General features: G+C 39.7%; 2 protein-coding genes across 7 annotated transcripts in view; one reads left to right on the top strand and one right to left on the bottom strand.

Moving 5' to 3' along the window:
- MED12L (mediator complex subunit 12L) overlaps positions 1-17,593 on the top strand; it is a 320,540-nt gene that overhangs the window by 151,428 nt on the left and 151,519 nt on the right. The window lies entirely within an intron of this gene.
- Positions 1-17,593, bottom strand: part of P2RY14 (purinergic receptor P2Y14) — a 54,258-nt gene that overhangs the window by 32,000 nt on the left and 4,665 nt on the right. Inside the window, exon 1 of one of the 6 annotated variants that reach the window (XM_029940041.1) lies at positions 11,100-11,220. The exons of the other annotated variants lie outside the window; for them this stretch is intronic. The gene's annotated coding sequence lies outside the window, so the exon portion shown is untranslated. Of the gene's footprint in view, positions 1-11,099; positions 11,221-17,593 lie in introns of those variants that run through there. 6 annotated transcript variants of the gene reach the window in all.

Below are 17,593 nucleotides of genomic sequence, written 5' to 3'. Positions count from 1 at the left end.
GGACGAGTTCCATAATGCCTCTACATCTAGACAAGAAGGGTCTCATGTCACCTACCTCATTAATGTTGTTAGAAAGGATAATTGAAGTACTGTATATATTTGCCTTAGTCCCCAGCCAAAATAGGTGGTCAGTAAGTGGCAGGGGCTCTTACTAATATAATCGTAGGCTAATTGTTGCTTTACAATTTTCTTGAAAATGTACTGTCATTGAATATATGGTAGATATAGAGTGCTATGCTTTTTGCACCTTTAATAACTGTTAATTTCTTTCTTATTTAAATGTTTTCATTTATTTTTGAGAGAGAGAGAGAGACAGACAGACAGACAGAACCAGAGGCAGGCTCCAGACTTTGAACTTTCGGCACAGAGCCCAATGTGAGGCTTGAACTCATGAATCTTGAGATCATGACCTGTGTGAAGTCAGATGCCTAACTAGTGAGCCATCCAGGTGTCCCTAAATAAATGTTACTAAGAAGAGCTTCATATCTGAGAATAGGTCTTTGGCTCAATAACCACGGTTATCGGAAAGCTCTCTAAGATGACATGGCCGTACATAACCCTGGGAAAAGGATTTCGAAATTATAAACACATTTTCAGGAGGAAATAAACAATATGCAGGAGCCTACTGAACTCACACTTTTAAAGAGAGGCACAGCTGATAGAGTGCTTCCTGAGTGGTTTAGTCTGTGGCCTGGCTTCCCTGAACCCCCATGGTGAGGAAGTTGGATGTCTCCTACCCTTCTGAGACTTCACCCAGTCTCTTTATTTTTTCTTAATTGAAGTTTAGTTGACATATGTTACATTAAGTTGACGTGTACAACATAATGATTCAACAGTTCTTTACTTGACGCTCCACACGTTAAGCGTTGTCACTGTCACCATCTGTATCAATAATACAGTGTTATTACAATATTATTGACTGTATTCCTTGTGCTGTACTTTTCATCTCTGTGACTTATTTTATAGGTTCAAGTTTATATTCTCTCAATCGTCTTTGCCTCCCTCTTCTTCACTGTTGTCAGTTCCAGGAAATTTAATTTATTTTAGAGAGAGAGACAGAGAGAGACAGAGAGAGACAGCATGAGCAGAGGAGGGTCAGAGAGAGAGAAGGAGGCACAGAATCTGAAGACAGGCTCCAGGCATGAGATCATGACCTGAGCCAAAGCCGGATGCTCCACTGACTGAGCCCCCCGGGCTCTCAGGGAGCCGGGGCTTCCAGGTTTGTAATGAATGTAGACAAAAAATGTGACTGCTGCTCCATGGGAGAGACTTAAGATTATTATGCGAATGGAATTAGTTAGCAATGACTTGATGAGTTTCCTTATTTTAACACCTAGGAGTGGTTCAATAATAGTAGAGGCAGGGAAGATTTATTTTTCCTTTGGTAAGGAAAACAAAATCTCATGTGAATGAGCATTTTATAATTATTTTGTTCATTCAGCTGAGTGGTTTTTCAATCCACTCTGGCCTTTTGTGGGGAAGGCTGAAAGGTGGTGTTTTTTTTTTTTTTTTTTAAATGGGCCATGGGGGAACAAGTAATGTTTGAATTTGCTAAATGATATCGTGCCATTTGTAAAACCAGATACTGCTTATCAACTCCACGTACGAAATCCATGCTGTTCGCTAGGAGTTAGGATGCTTATTGTTCTATTGGAGGTACTCTGCTTCAAAAAAAATTAAAAAAAAGAAAAAGCTACATGTGATATAGATGCTTATGAAATTTAAAAAAATGATGCGGATTTATAAAGAAAATGGTTAAGACAGATTGTTGACCTTTTTGGTCCGTTTCCTCAGAATGTGGACTGGTTTCTAAGTGGCCTTGTCTGGGAGGCATTATTCTGTAGCTTCTGCCTCTGTAGTTTTTATTCTACAATTTGAATTTAATCCTCTTTCCACTGCGTGCCTGCGTGCCAATCGCAATGTTGTATTCAGTTTAAATATTTATAGGATCTTGCCACTGTGTAAAACTCTTAGGAGTTGAAACATTTGTTGGCCCTTGGTCCCAGGACTATGAGAGGCAGCTTGTCTGCTTGGGTGAGGCTGAGGTCTCTGGAATACATGGCCCTAGAGCACACACTAGCTGTGTAGCCTTGAGCACGTTACTTAACCTCTCTGGGTCTCAGGAGTCTCTTCCTTGGAATGATCTATACAAAAGTGGTAATATTTACTTCAAAATATTGTGTGCCTGGCATACAGAAGAGTGAATTAGTGTTTCCTTCCATAAGTATTACTACCTTGATGGAGAATTTAAAAAAAAAAAGTCTTGAAGGAAACTTGCATGGTGGGGATTTCTTATCTCTAAAAGGTAACAATTGCTTGGAGAAAACATGATTTTGAAGTTGAACTGAACCATAATATTTATGGATCTGTGTCTTACCGTAATATTCCTCTGTCCTGTCTTCAGGACCATTCGGCATAGATGTGATTCAGGCAAACCTTAAAATGCCAAGTCTCTTCTCTATGCTGTAGCATTTGAATGGTAACTAATATTTGCTGTTTCCTTTGCCACCTTTCGCTTCCAATTTGCTTTAAGCATTTTGTATGCTGACAGCATAAGAATCAGTTTGTTTTGGGGGCACCTGGGTGGCTCAGTCCGTTAAGCGTGTGACTTTGGCTCAGGTCATGATCTCATAGTTCGTGAGTTTGAGCCCCATGTTGCGCTCTTTGCTGACAGCTCAGAGCCTAGAGCCTGCTTCGGATTCTATGTCTCCTTGCTCTCTGCCCTTTCCCCACTCGTGCTCTGTCTCTCCGTCTCTAAAAAATAAATAAATAGATAGGTAGGCAAATAGATAGAATCAATTTGTTTTGGCCTCAAGTTCAGTTTCTCTGACATGAAGCTTTTAGAAAGTAAAAGAGTGAAGATGCAGACCCAGCGTCCATAGAGACCCCGTCCTTGGGCATTTGTGGTGTGCCTTGGCATTTATAGACCACCTTCCGGGAGTCATTATTGTTTAGAGGCCCAAGTAGGAGGTCTTATACTACTTAAAGCCGCCCTGCAATGGATCCGAAAGATCTGGAAGCTACTTGGTAGCTGGCTCAGAGCTATAATCAAATACTCGAGAGCCTCACAATAATTACTTGCAATGAAATGTCACCATTTTCTTTAATTCTCTTGCTTGGCTTTGCTCTCAGAAAAACAGGTTTTATTAGGTGTGCTGCTTAGAAAGCAGGTGAAGAGAAGGTCTTATTGTCTTCTTAAAGGTGGAACAAAAGATTGACTAGTGAAGTGTGGTCCAGGATTGGCCCTGGGTCAAGTTCCGTGGTGCCCCTGCACCAAGGCAATGAGAATTTTCTTTTCCTGGGTTGCTGCTTTAGAGTAACTGCCAACTCTCCAGAGCTGTGACACAAGGTGCTCAGGGGAGTTTTTATTTCTACCTTTGTTCACTTTCCATCCGGCCTCCAAAACTGATGTGCTTGGGACCTTGTTCAGAGTCCTTTGGGACAAGGACCAGGCCCGCCTACTGTGCAGTGGAAAAGGTGAGGACAAGGAGCTCCAGGGTTAGATGTGTCTCTGCTGTTCTTCCTTTCTGCCATCTGCCTGATGGAGTTTGTGCCACAACATAGAGCTGATAAATACTTGTCCTATTTTTATTGATTTCTCCAAATTAAGATTATTGTATTCTCAACCCCACCCCTCCTTAGTACGCCTATTTTAGAAACAGATACTAGCATTTTGATTCCGGGGGCATCCAGGTGTGTTCTGTAGTTGCATTACCATTTAGAGAGTGTGCAGATATCTAGTACCTGGACATTCCATGTTGGTGGTAAGGTTTGGCTGACTTTGGGGGAACGGTGGACCAAAGTAGGCAGATGAGGATGGAGCTGATACTGTGATAATGGGCTTTAATTCCTATGCTCTGTGGCTCAGGTCATGCCTCAGTTTTCTTTCTTCCTTTTCAAGTAGCTTCCATGTCCAATTGCATGCTCCACCGATTGAGCCAGCCAGATGCCCCTCGTTGCCTCAAGGTGGTTTTTTTTTAAGCATTGTTTATTTTGAGAGAGAGAGAGAGAGAGAGAGAGAGAGAGAGAGAGAGAACACATGTGCATGAGCTGGTGAAGCAGAGAGCGAGAAGCCCAAGCGGCCTCCATCTCACAAACAGCTCATGACCTCAGCCAAAGTCAAGAGCCTGACACTTAACCTACTGAGTCACCCAGGTGCCCCATTGCCTCAGCTTTAGTGAGCCTGTTGTTACCTAAGATCTTTTCTTTTTAAAATTTTCAGTCTCTTTCTGTCTCTCTCTCTCTCTCTTTTTTTTTTTTTGAGGGGGGTGTGCAGTTCCTGTAGTGTCTTTTTAAAATGTTTGTCCAGACCCTGGTTCTAGCAATCTGTTTTAAAACTGTGTATATGGGTACTTCTTTGGTTTCGAGCAGCAGCAGACTCCAGTATTTTCTTCTGAAATCTTAAATAGAGCGAATGGATAAAATAGATGGAAGCGTGTCTTTGAAGATGGGTGGAGTTAGCCTACTTCTTCATTCTCTACCTTGTTGCCCCTAGATATGCAGATGATTCCCTGTGGTTAAGGAATACAGTTTGAAAAACACACCTTTCTGGAGATGTATTTATTACAGATTAAGTCTGTCCCACAATTTGCAACCTTGGGCTTCTTAGATAATTTAGTAATTAAAAGCCAGTGAACTGAGATTAGTGCTGTTAGTGATGTAATTTGAACATCTGGCTTGCTTTCAGAAATAGGCACTTTTGGAATGTGGTGTGTGTTTCTTACCTTCAAGATTTGTTGAGAAACTTTCTGACCTGAAGTACATTGTCGCAGAAGTACTGTTGAAGAGGTTTCATTTACCAAAGGCTTAGCCAAAATAGATTGGGATAGGGTGATCTTATAATTTATTATTTAAGTTGGGACACTTTTGAGAATGAAAGTGCCAATTATAATTACATTAGGGCTGCAGGAGTGAACTTGGATCTGCCATAGACAACTGGTATACCCTAAGATAAACACACTGTGGATAGACAGAATAGAAATTTTGGATACCCCCAGTTTTTTGAAAGCTTGGGACTTATCTGAAACTTTAAAATGAGCCTCAAGACAAATGGGTTTAACGTCATCCCTCTCTGAGGTGAAACCTGCTGTGATATAAGAATGGTACCTGCTATTAGCCAATTTCTTGAACATCTGCTATGTATAAATACTCTGCTAGTCCTTAGGAGGATTTTTCACCAACCACTGAAAAGAGTACATTGTTCCTCCAGGCAAAAGTTTAGAGTCTTGGCTTATAATTTAGGCTTATTGCATCCTTAGGCTCCATGTTTTCTCTGTTCTAATTGTGATTCCTTCATGAATCTACAGTTAAATCTATCTTGTTCTCTCCCTTCTGTAATCACTCTTTTATATTTTAATTCCAATTAATTGGAATCAAGTCTTTTTTTTTGTTGTTGAGATAAATATTTCCTATTTCTGTGCACTCTTAAAGAGGACCTTGGGCAATTTTCTATTTTTTAGCTAACCACAGAATTCAACTAACTGTGGGTGGATATGGCGAGGGAGGTCATTGACAGGCAGGGTGGGTAGCAGAGTAGGAATGTGTTTCAGTTGTAAAAAGAATGAATGCTATTCAGATTTAATGGACGTGTGTTTGAACATGGAGAAAGGAGTCAAAAGGTCGTCTTATCTAACCTAAGGAGTTGTTTGTAAAGGAGTTGATATTACCAGAAGATAAAATAAACTTCTGTTCACCTCTAATTTCCTCCTTTACTTAGCTCTACTAATACCTTTTTAAAACTAGTTTTTAAATGACTGTTTACCTAAGTACAACTCAATATTGACCAGCTTTGTTCAATCACTTTGTTGAGTAGATAGCCTTTAGGACATAATCTTAAAAAAGCCATAAATTCCTTATTCGTGTTAAGTGGCTGTAAGCATTTTTTCCCTATGTAGAATACCATCTCTTCTGTGGTTGTACTCACACTAAATTATACTCACAGCTAGGACATCTATAGCATTTTCAACCTTGACCTTTATCCTGAGGGACACATGTATGACATGTTCATCATCTGCGGCAGTTCATCTCCACAGACTGAGTTCTTTGAAATCATGGATGTGTCTGGCCCCTTTGATTCTGTGTGTTGCAGATCAAGCATGGCCTGGTAGTTGCTGTGTTTGATGGTTGTATGACATTGGCTTTGATTCGCTTCTTTTTAGGGGGAGCATCTTGATCTTCAGAGCCAAAGTAAATATTTTCACATTTAATTCTGAAATAAGGGAGAGGTGGACTTTTCTAAACTACAGTATACTTTTTCTCCTCCTCATTTGAAAATCCATGTGTCTGAGAGTGATAAGGGAGTATTTTGTGTATGTGAATGTTGGAGAGAGACCAGAAATAGAAAAAGAAAAAGGAAAATTGATGGAGGTGGTAGTGCTGGTGGAAGCATATGGGCAGTCACTGTTTTATACTAATATCCAAAGCTAGTTTCTAATCTGTCTATTTGGATATAAGGAATTTGATAAATCTTTGCCAAATTGAATTCAAATGATAGACAAGCATAGCTTACCTAGAAACGTGAGATGGGAGGGTTAGTGATGAGGAAGCCATACTGAAGGGCCACTACCTGGTAGGCAGCTCATTAAGGGAGGTTGGTTGCTTATGTTAGGATAAAGCCAAAATGCCCACAATAATTCCTTAAATCACTGGTATGATTCCTGGACATGGACTGGCAGCATCAGCATTGTCTGAGAACTTAATAGAAACACAAATTCTCAGAAATGGCCTTTCATAATATGTTTAAAGCCAGAATGTACAAGACATTTTATATATTAGTGGGAGACTGAGGAACCACTGGTTAAATACTCTGATATAAACTAAAGATTTTAATGATTAAAACTTTTTAAATGTTTTTTTGAGAGAGAGCACGTGCGGGGGAGGGGCAGAGACAGATGGAGACTCAGAATCCAAAGTAGACTCTAGGCTCTGAGCTGTCAGCACAGAACCAGAAGCAGGGCTCAAACCCACGAATAGGGACATCATTACCTGAGCCAAAGTTGGACTCTTAACCAACTGAGCCACCCAGGTGGCTCTAGTATTTTAACTTTCAGAATATATCCTACTAGAATTGGTAGATTCTAAGTGGCACACCAGTGATTTGTTTTGAGAATTTGATTATAATTTGCAGCTGGATGTTTCGCTGTGTGGTTTGTCCCCCATTTTCTTCATGGAAAGGTCACATCCTTAAATTTCTAGACAGTAGTCCTGGGCTCTGCATGGTGCTGGCAGGGTGGTCCTGACACTGGCTTGCTCAACTGTGGACTTGTTGGGATAGAGAGAGGCTCTTTTAGTTCCCCACCCAGCTAGTCAGGTAGGAAGGGAATTTAGTGAAGACTTACTCTTGAAGTTGTTTGCTTTAAGCAGTTTAATTAAGGAAAACTTATGAAGGCATGCATAGGAAAATTAGAAAATGTAGAAAAGTGAAAAGAAAAGAAAGATCATTGGAAAATTTATCCTTAGGTAATCATTTTGTTGTAAGTGGTAAAATAAGGAAAAGAGGGGTCAAAAAAGTAAGTTTTTATCTCCCACTTTTGCATTACAGTAATAGTAGTAGGAATACTAGTACCTAACATTGAGTTTTTAGAACATACCAGATAGTCTTCTAAATTCCTTATTCATATTAACTCATTAAGACCTAATAATTAATGTATTAAGTAAGTTCTGTTAGTGTATCCTAAGAAAACAAGGACTGTGAGGCACAGGGTGGTTAAGCATTGTCCCCAAGTTCACCCAGCTAGTAAGGATGTGAGTTGCAGCAGGGGAATACCTTAGTTCTTGGTGGTCCTCTAGGATGATGAGAAAACACTGCTGTCATCACTGCTGGGTGGTGGTGGTGGTGGTGGAGAGGAGACTTGTGGGTAAATGTGTTGGGTTGAGTGATGAGGAGCAGAGCATTTTTGCTGGGTCAGGTGGGCATGGAGGTGGATCAACAACTCCATGGCATCTACAGCTCTTATGCTTGTAAGATGGTCAGGAACTGTTTGTGACCCACCGAATCCTCAGCTTCACCTGGAAATACCTCCCATTCCATTGGCATCAATATGTAGCACTGCTAAAAGAACACCTGCTGGTTGGGATCTTCACCGTTGGCTTGGTGGGCATCTGTTTGGTTTTAAACATTACATTCTCTGTGCTGTGAACATTCACAGACAGCTTGACTTCTGAAGGAAGTGTGTGAAGTGGCCTTCACAATTTACTGCTATAGTGGGGGCTGAAAGAATCATTATCAGTCACTGAGCCTTTATTTTATGTTTTTTATTTTGAGAGACAGAGAGAGACAGAGAGTGAACAAGAATGGGGGAGGAACAGAGAGGGAGAGAGAGAATTTCAAGCAGGTTTCTTGCTGTCATCACAGAGCCAGAATCAAGAGTTGGGTGCTTAACTGACTCAGCCACCCATGCACCCTACCCTGGTCACTAAGCCTTTAAATAATACTTGTTTGTAAACTTGCCTTGTACTTGCATCTTGAGTTTAATTCCAGCTTGAGTCATAATGAGTTTTCATAATGTCATGAGCTTTGCATGTTTGGTCATTTATTTAATTTTCCTTAAAATTATTTCCCAGAACAGTAAGTGGCAATTTTTTCTTATTATATGAAAGGAAAGAATCTAAGAATGAATTGATTTAATATACCCAGTGAACAAGGACTGATCTCTCAGTGATAAATAAGGTAGAGGCTAAGATTGTAAGCATGAGGGGTGTGTTTTAGCAGAGAAGAAGGAGGAAGCTAAGCACTTTTACTGAAAACTTCTTATGGCCAGTCTCTCAGTAATTCAACCCTAAACTCATTGGTATATCATTGTATAAAGTGCTCATAAGCCAGTATTGAGCGTTTTCTCATTTATATTCAATGGAATGCCTTTTCCCTGAAATTGTTCTTCCTCAAACTGATGTTTAACTTTTTTTAATGTTTGTTTTTGCTAGGGAGACAGAGCATGAATGGGGGGAGGGACAGAGAGAGGGAGACACAGAATCTGAAGCAGGCTCCAAGCTTTCAGTACAGAGCCAGATATGGGGCTCGAACCCATGAAATGAAGGATCGTGACCTGAGCTGAAGTAGGACACTTAACAGACCAAGCCACTGATTTATATGTTTTAAAATCTCTCTCGGTCATAAACACAAGAACATTGCTGTCTATGAGGAGGAGCCTGGGCAGTGGTTATAAACTTCTTCCCGGCTGGCTCTGGGCAGGCCCAAGAACTTTCCCGGGGAGTGTTTTAAACAGTCTGACAGAGTCTTCCCTTCAACCTTTTCAAGTTCATTTCTGGGTCTGTGTCTGATGTATAAGGGTTTTAAGATTTTTGTTTGAATAGAAGTTCTTCCTGACAAATAACAGTCATGACAACACTGATTTAGAGGGGTCTCTGAGTTCGTGTTTTCCAGGGACTAATGGGAAAGGTTGAAACAGGGCTTTGTGACCCTGGGAATTGAAGGTGGCTGGCAAAGCGAGAGCAGTCTGTCCATGTTGAGTCTGACTAGTTCTGGTCCAGTGGGACATTTGATTGTTGTCTGTGCCCTGAACTTAATCACACGAGTTCCAGAGTTCTTGGTGTAGGTTCCCCGTGGCGGTGTACACTGGTGCCTTTGGCTTTGATGCCGTCTTGCCTTGCCACTTTCAGTTCCTCCCGTGTCCTCAGTGCATCTGTCTGCATGGCTGTGGAAGCCATGCTAATAGCTCTCCTGGCACAGCGAGCCTGGGAGAGGCTCATCTGATTCCTGTTAAGTAATGCGTTTTTTCTTCACATCCTCAATTTTTGAGGCACTCAGAGGCCTCTGTTAAAATGAGAACGTGAACCTTATCAAAGTCATAATGCAAACAAGGTGGTGGAATATTTGAAACTTAAAGCTGAAAGTGTCCAGAAATCCCAAACAGAAGAAACCTTTAGGCTTCTATTCATAGTACCAGACCAAATGGAGACCAGTTTGTTGTTGAGTGAATGAACTCAACATTAAACATAGTTTGCCTAAAAGTGTAGAAACCTTCGGATTTACCCTCAAAACTGAATGTTGTTGAAAGAATAGACTCTGATAACCATAGATCAGCCTCTCAGCATGATATTTCAACTAACTTATTTGGGAGTGTTCACTGAGTTCACAGTGACACTCTTCCTTTAAGGATGTCACCCAACAGAAAGAATCCTGAACGCTATTACCCTATGCCCATGGCCACAGGTCCAGAGATGATTGTGTAGCTTGTGAAAAGATAGCCGCAGACTCCAGAAATGAGGAACTGAAAAGTGGCATTAGCGAAGGCTAATTATAAAAGATGTGATTTATAATGTTGTATTGGTAAAGTCTCTGGCAAAAACAAAACAAGCAGGAATGAAACAGCTCAAAGAGGAAAACAGTAGAGGAAGAAAGCATGGCCTAGAACATTTCTAGCTTATATGCTATCCTTGCTCCAAAGGCATTTTAATGTCTCATCAATAAATTCATTCATCTACAGGGCACATGGGTGGCTCAGTTGATTAAGCATCTGACTTCAGCTCAGGTCGTGATCTCATAGTTTGTGGGTTGGAGGCCCCACATCAGGTTCTGTGCTGACAACTCAGGCCTGGAGTCTGCTTCAGATTCTTTGTCTCCCTCTCTCTCTACCCTCCCCCTGCTCATGCTTTGTCTGGGTCTCTCAACAAGAAATAAATGTTTAAAAAAAGGTAAAAAGAAATAAATTCACTGGTCTAAAAAAAGAACAAACAAACCCCCCCAAACACAGTTTGGACATTATGAAAATTCTGTTTGCACAAAAGCACTGGTATAATGTAGTCCTTTTTTGGGGTTTTATCTTTTTTGACTTTCACATTAGACTTAGCTATATGAGATGAGGGAGGAAGAAGGTGCTGCATGTTTTGTCTTTTTTTTTTTTTCCTTTGAGTCCTCTCTTCCAGCGTTTTGAAGATTTTAGGTAAATGAAGAAAAATATGAGTAAGTGATAGGAACAAATCAGTATGAAGGAACTCCAGCCACAGGAGAAAAGCTTTGAGACTTGGTAGCTTGTAACTGGGGAAAAATAAAACATGTGAGAAGGGTCATTTGGCTGCTAGTTAAGAAGATAAAAAAGCCAGAAGAAAGCTTGCTATAGACATTCTACGAAAGAAGTTACCTCGTCCCAGGGAGGGAGTGGTGTGCTTGGTCCTCATACGCCATCAGATTCTGTACCTTTTATAAACTCCTGGGGCGCCTGGTTGGCTCAGTCTTTTAAACATCCGGCTTCGGCTCAGGTCATGATCTCACGGTTCATGGGTTCGAGCCCCATGTCAGGATCTGTGCTGACAGCTAGCTCAGAGCCTGGAGCCCGCTTCAGATTCTGTGTCTCCCTCTCTCTCTGACCCTCGCCTGCTCACACTGCCTCTCTCTGTCTCTCAAAAAACAAAACAAAACAAAACAAAACAAAACCCCAAAACCCAAAAAACAAAAAACATAAACTCTTTCCTGAGGTGAAGTTCATGCAGCCTCTAATGGGGTGCCTTCATTGTGATTGGAAATGGTTGTTAGGGGAAATTAAGGTTTACCTCATAACTAGCATGAGTGAATTATATCAGTGCTGTAAAGTCCTAGAGAGCTTTTCAAATTAAATTTTGGGTAGCTCATTCTAGAGCATATTTTCTGAATGGTAGAGTTTCTTACATGCCTTAAATGAAAAGTTTATTTTGACTATCATTGGAACCATTAACTAAACACTTCATGGAATATATGGCTTAAGACAATATTCCTTACCGGGATCTTATTTGTTGCTGCTTTTATTTCTTTCTGGCCTAAGGCTGTGGAAAGAATTATACATTGAATAAGGCGTAAAAGTAATGGAGCTTCCATTAAGGGAATGGCGATAATTGAAATACTTGATGAGAAAAAGGAATTTAAATGCATAACTTAACCACATTCAAGTAGCTAGCCACAAAAACTCCTTTTCTTTTCAAAAAGAAAGAATACCAGGTTTATATGGTACTTTCTTCTATTTTCCCCTAAATTCTAAGCAACTGTTGTTGATACCTTCTCCAAATTTTTTTTTAATGTTTGTTTATTTTTGAGAGAGACAGAGGGAGAACACATGCTCCAGAGATGGGCTAGGGAAAGAGAGAAAGGGAGAGAGAGGATCTGAAGCAGGCTCTGCAGCGTCAGCACGGAGCCTGATGAAGGGCTCAAGCTTAGGAACTGTGAGATCACGACATGAGCAGAAGTTGGATGCTTCACCAACTGAACCACCCAGGCACTCCTTGTTTCGTTTCTAAGCAATGTTAACTTGTGACTCTTGGGTAGTCCTTAAACATAGAGAACACGCAGGCTACAAATGAGTGCCTAGGTCTTGTTCAGCTGTGAATATTTTTCACTTGGTAGTCACTCAGTTGTATTGTGGAAACGTAAATGCTCAGGCGGGTGATAAGAAATGAGACTCGCTACACAGTGGGTGTGTTTTAGCTCTGTATTATCCAGGAAGCAGCTGTCATAATACAACTCTTCAAAATAGTCTCTTCATTTTTTTAGTATACAGAGTGCTTTGCCAACTTCATTGCTAAGTGCTCAGAAAATGCTGTATGATTCTAGTTAATTTCTTAATTCCTCCAAGCCCTAATAAGTGGAAAGTTGAAAAGAATATTTTTACTCTTCTCAATCTTGTGTTTTCTTAGTAAAATCTGAAGGAAATAACTTGCTTTATTTTATACGCATTAAGTAATAATCTTTGAGTAGCAGGAATAATTCTCTTTATGGTTTGAGTTGACATGTTTTCTAGAAGAAATACTATTAAAACATTTTTTAATGTCATCTAAATCTTATAAAATAATGCATATGTTTTAGGCTATAGAAAATATGTCCTCAGAGAGTAATATTTTCAACATGTATTAATTTTAGAAGTCAGTTTTCAATGGAGCTGCTAAGAATTATTTGATGATGCCTAATTCATTAAAGAGAACTCATTCTATATTAACGACATGGTAATTGCTCTAATGGATATTCAAAGAACAAGAAAATGTTGTGAGCAAACTGTTCTCTCTCTCTCTCTCTCTCTCTCTCTCTCGTGTGTGTGTGTGTGTGTGTGTGTGTGTGTGTGTGTGTGTGTTGGGTTAAATGGTTCATTAAGAAATGGAAACTCTGGACTATCCCTGTCCTAGTCAAAAGCTTATCATAAATCAGGGCCAGACCATCACTTTGTTTTTGTTTTTAACTTTTTAAAAAAAAATTTGTTTATTTTGAGAAAGAGAGACAGTGTGAGCAGAGGAGGGACAGAGAGAAAGGGAGACACAGAATCCTATACAGCCTCCAGGCTCTGAACGATCAGCGCAGTGCCTGACATGGATCTCGAACTCATGAACTGCAAGATCATGACATGAGCCGAAGTTGGACACTTAACCAACTGAGCCACCCAGGCGTCCCCAGACCATCACTTTCAAATGGAGATTTCTGTGTCCATTTGAATCACATTTGTGACCTTATACCTATGAGTAGATGTTCTACCCTGGATGTCCCTGAGGCTAAGCATTAGGCCTCTTCAACAGGCTTTCAAAATACATTTCTTTTAACCCATGGGGACATTTGTGAATGAGTCAGTAGTGTTTATAGATCATTTCTTCTCTGTAGAAATCTATTACCAGATGAAATAAGGAGTCTAAGAAGCAATGCAAGATGGCTTATATAACTAAATGTAAAACTGAAATCCTAAAGTTTCTAGAAGAATATAGAATATGTTCACAACCTTGGACAGGCAGTAATTTACTAGGCTACAAAATACACTGAACATAAAATAAAAAGTTAATAAACTATACCTTGTTAAAATTGAAAACATCCATATTTCATTAGATACCATTAAGAGAATGAAAGGCAAGCCAAGATTGGGAGGAAAAATACACAATGCATACTTCTAGTAAATGACTCAGACTAAAGAATTTTCATAACTCAATAAAAAAATGGATATAAGACATGAAGAAACAATTCACAAAGGAAGATGTTTTACCAAGCAACACGTAAAAAGGTGCACAGTATCCGGAGTTAGTAGGGAAATGCAAATTATGTGATGAGATACTACTTCACACCCATTAAAATGGCAAAACAAAACACAACCAAAATCCCCAAAAAACAAAATGCCAAAATTGACAATACTAATTTTTCAAAAGGAAACGGAACAGTTTTTACTTGGAGTATAAAGTAGAAATTCTACTTTGGAAAGCAGTTTGATAACTTTTAATAAACTTAAATATATAGCTAGTGGGGGACGCCTGGTTGGCTAAGTCGGTTGAACGTTCGACTTCGGCTCAGGTCATCCCCTATTAGTGGGTTCGAACCCCGCATCAGGCTCTGTGCTGACAGCATAGAGCTTGGAGCCTGCTTCAGATTTGTGTGTCTCCCTCTCTCCCTGCCCCTCCCTCAGTCATGTTCCGTCTCTATCTGTCTCAAAAATAAATAAAACATTAACAAAAACCCATACAGCTTATGAGCTAGTAATTTAATTCCTTGGCTTTTCACCTAAGAGAAATGAAAGGATATGTCCATAAAATGACTTTTACTAGAGTATTCATAGCAGCTCTATTCATAACAAACAAAAAATTACTCAAATGTCCATCAACAGATTAAAAAGAGTAAAGAAATTGTGGTGTACTTACAGAATATCACTTAGTAATCAAGAGGAATGTTATATACCAAACAGTGTGATCCCAACAATAAATCTCAAAGTCTTAAATTGAGCAAAAGAATTCAACCCAAAAGGTATATGTACTGTGTGATTATGTTTCACTGAAGTTCTACTATAAGTAGAACTAAGTTCCAATGACAGAAATCAGGTAACTGGACACGTATGAGTGGAAAGGAGGGTTATAAAGGAGCTTTTGTGATGGAAATATAATAATTGGTGTGGTCTTGGGGTCAAAACTCTCTGAATTTACATTTCAAATCTGCTTTCTATTTTATTTTCTGTAGTTTACACTCCAACCTAAATTAAATGGAGGGGAAAAAAAAGGAGTAAAACTTGCCTCTCGGGCAGTAAAGCAAGAAATGGTTTATGTTGTGTTTTGAAGCTGAAAATGGATTAATGTCAAAGACTGGGCACTGAAGGGAAAATAATTCAAATAGGATCAGGATCTCAAGGGCCAGGGATCAAGGCAAGAATAAAGGAAGACATGTTTTGGGGTCCAAAAAAAACATATTAATTGAAGTTGTTTCTCTACTTAGTATATCACTTCTTACCCCTCTATTGGCATGTGATTTTCTTTTTTCAAGATTCGGCCTAATTTTGTGTCTTCAATCCACCAGAGGCTTCGACATACAGTGTTTTTTCCTTCTTCTAAGCTCCTATTTTAACTGCACAGTGCAGCACATGGTTTTCCCCAGATTACATACAGCCTGTATGTTTAGTGGGTGTCTTCTCAAAATTGTTTCTTCAGGGAAGGTAGCTTTACTTCCACTGCCCCAAGTGGCTGAATTCATAGTAAAATGCTGGTTAAGATTCTTTGGATGGAGGTTTAATAGATGTGCAGGAGAGGACATCTGGTCAAATGTAGATTTGCTACATTTATGTATATGAATGTTAATGGTTATACTTTTTGATTGTCAGCCATATACCAGGCATTATGATAACTGTTACAATAGTTATTTTAGGTAAGTATGGTGATTCTGTTTTTACAGATACATGAAATGAGCAGACAAAAGTTGTGACAAGCTACAATTCAAATTATCTCTCTGGCTTCCACTGTTCTTGTAGTCATCAAACCACTGTACTGTGTGCCTGAGAAATAAGGTGATGGTGATGACATCAGTGAACATTGATTGTACTCTTCTGTTCTGCTAGTCATTCTTTGCATACTTTATGCGTATTACTTCAATTTCCTTGATCAGTTAGGGAACTCATAGAATCATTGAATAGCTTTATCAAGAAGGTATCATAGTAAGTAATGTGGTATCAGGATTGGAAACAGCAGTCTGATTCAAGAATGTATGAGCTTTGCACTTTACTGTTATGCTATATACCTTGGCCTTGTAGACTTGAGGATTTAGGGTAAAGTCCCAAGTAAGGACTTAGGATTTAGAGAAAGACATCTCATAGTGAAAGCATGGCATGCACCTTTTCTTAGGTAGATTAGGGTTGGATTTAGATAAAAACTGGTGAGGCAGAATGTTGGTTCTATGGAACAGTTACTTTGTTCAGATCCTCTTTACTGCCATCAATCCACTGAACATTTGTGGGAAAACTTCACTGTGCTATTTCCTTGTAAGGCTAAGATACATTCCCTTCTTTTGAAGGCTTAAGGGTCTAGGTCTAGGTCTTGGCTTTTAATGTTTTTATTTATTTGTTTTTACTCCCATGGCATCTCAAGGATTTTAAAATTCTCGTGGTATTTGAAATAAAGTAAGAAACTGGACGGGACTGGCAGTATGCTACAGAAAAATAGTCTTACCACAACATCAAAAGATTAGGCAGTAGGTATACATTACTTTAAGCTAAAGTGATGTGTTTGAAGGAGATCTCCTGTTCTAATGACTACGATTCTGACTTTGTTCCCTTTTTGTATTCTCCATGGCCCTAGTGATAAGGGCTGCTGCTCTTTGACTCTTGATGGATTCAGTGATAACAAGACAGCTAATATTAAAGTTTACATTTCCTTTTCTTCTTTTTTTATAAGTTAATTTATTTTGAGAGAGAGAAAGAGCTGATGCACGTGCTGGGGAGGGGGAGAGAGAGAGAGAGAGAGAGAGAGAGAGAGAGAGAGAGACAGACAGACAGACAGCAGACAGACAGACTTAATCAGTCTCTGCACTGTCAGTGTGGAGCCTGATGCAGGGCTTGAAATAATGGAAGATGAGCTCATGACCTGAGCTGAAACGAAGAGTCTGACTGACATTTAACCGACTGAGCCTCCTGGATGCCCCTAGATTTTCTCTTAATCCCAACATATCTTTTCTCTCCCTTTTTTTCACTGCTATAAAAATGGTGTGTGCAGAGATATTTATAGTAGGGGAAGACGCAGTGAGGACCTTATGCAGAAACATAGGTAGGCAGTTTCAGGGCCTGGAAAAGGAGAATATTAAACGGCAAGGCCAATTCCTACAATATTTAACGGAATTTTGTATTGTTTTTCCATGTCCTGTGTTTTTATCAGTATATGTAGGGCTACCAGCTTATAATAAGGTTAGGACATGGATTTGGATCAAGTCCATAATTGTTGGTTGGCTTCTGATTAGGTCCCCTTCAGATCTCTATAAAGAAAGTTAAAATATAATCTATATGAACTATTACATTAAAATATGTCCAAAGATTGTTGTTGTAACATTGAAGATGTCAGGGCTTGTCTATTAAAATGTAAGCTCCATGAGGTCAGGGAGTCTGCTGTAGGCCAGCTCCTTAGCATCATCTAGAATCATGGTGGTACATGGTATGCAATCAGTCTTAATGAATGAATGAATGAATGACATCGGTCCAGAATGGGAAGATGGTTTCATTTACCCTCTGTATTAGGATGGAAACATTCCTCAGAGGAAGCCTTCTGTAGGCCTATCTACCAACCATTGACCCTTAGGGCTGAACTCACTGGGAAGTTCCTATAAGCAGTGGGTGAGTCTTGCTTTCCAGCCAGGTATCTCTCCCACAGCAGAGGAGAACTTGACGGATTTTAG

Source organism: Suricata suricatta, chromosome 5, assembly GCF_006229205.1.
Source record: "Suricata suricatta isolate VVHF042 chromosome 5, meerkat_22Aug2017_6uvM2_HiC, whole genome shotgun sequence".
Classification (NCBI taxonomy): Eukaryota; Metazoa; Chordata; class Mammalia; order Carnivora; family Herpestidae; genus Suricata; species Suricata suricatta.
Note: the sequence above shows the minus strand (reverse complement) of the source record. Positions and strands in the feature narration are given on the sequence as shown.